The sequence below is a fragment of the Gossypium arboreum genome, chromosome 2, assembly GCF_025698485.1.
Source record: "Gossypium arboreum isolate Shixiya-1 chromosome 2, ASM2569848v2, whole genome shotgun sequence".
In the NCBI taxonomy this organism is placed as follows: Eukaryota; Viridiplantae; Streptophyta; class Magnoliopsida; order Malvales; family Malvaceae; genus Gossypium; species Gossypium arboreum.
Window position 1 is genome coordinate 49,845,808 of NC_069071.1, and position 1,084 is coordinate 49,846,891.

Here is a 1,084-nt window from a genome sequence, read left to right on the forward strand (position 1 = left end):
CGGAGGCTTGTTCATTCTTACCAAATCTATACCTTGAGCAGACTCAGGAATCGTCGAGGTATAGGAGGGGTGGAGGAGGTTGAGCATTTGGATTTGGTCGAATAAATTCAGTATACCAATTGTTCATCATTTGGAGAAAGGCATCCCGAGCCTCATCTCCTTGTCTCAATGTCTCAGGTCTACTTTCCACAGGCGCGGTCCCTTGTACGGGAGCCGACGCATTACTAGCAGCATCATCAGCCGCAGTTCCTTCAGGATCCATTACTATATTAAAATAAAACACAGTTTAGAATAATCAGGAGTCACCACACTATCACAATATTTTTATGGCATGTATAGCTAAACTTTTACACACACTTTATTAGTCCGAGAACCGACTAAACCATAGCTCTGATACCACTAAATGTAACACCCCTTACCCGTTACCGTCGCCGGAACAAGATACAAGGTATTACCAGAATATAACACATACCATTAAACATAACTGAGATATAAATATGTCATCCAATTTGATAGTGCATCGTATAACATATGTCTTGAACAATATTAGCCAACTTTAATGGCTTGTACAAAGTAGCTGGTCGAAATCTTGTAACTAATATTTTAAACCTAGACAAATATGACACGTAACAAAATAATTAAGCCTACTATACATGCCATAATTCAAAACGTTTAGTTCAAATACCCTAAAGTATGATAGTGCGGGTAGATCTTCACGATCCTTAACTCCTGAGCAAGCCGAAGGACACTATAAGACAAAAGAGAGAAACAAAGTAAGCTTATAACTTAGTAAGTAAGTATGTAAATACTAAATAAATAATCTAACATGTTTACACAACAATTCAAGTATATCTACTTTAACTTCACTATTCATTCCACTTTGATTAAGCTGTCTCTGCTGCGTCATATTCACTAAATAAATCATAACTCGAGTTACAAAACTCGAAATTTAAATCCGTAAAATTTCCCTGAATCTAGACTCATAAAGCTTTTTGCTAATTTTTTTCTATAATTTTTGGTTCAGCTGATTAGTACAGTTTATTAGTTAAAGTTTCCCCTATTACACAGCTTGACTGATCTGACC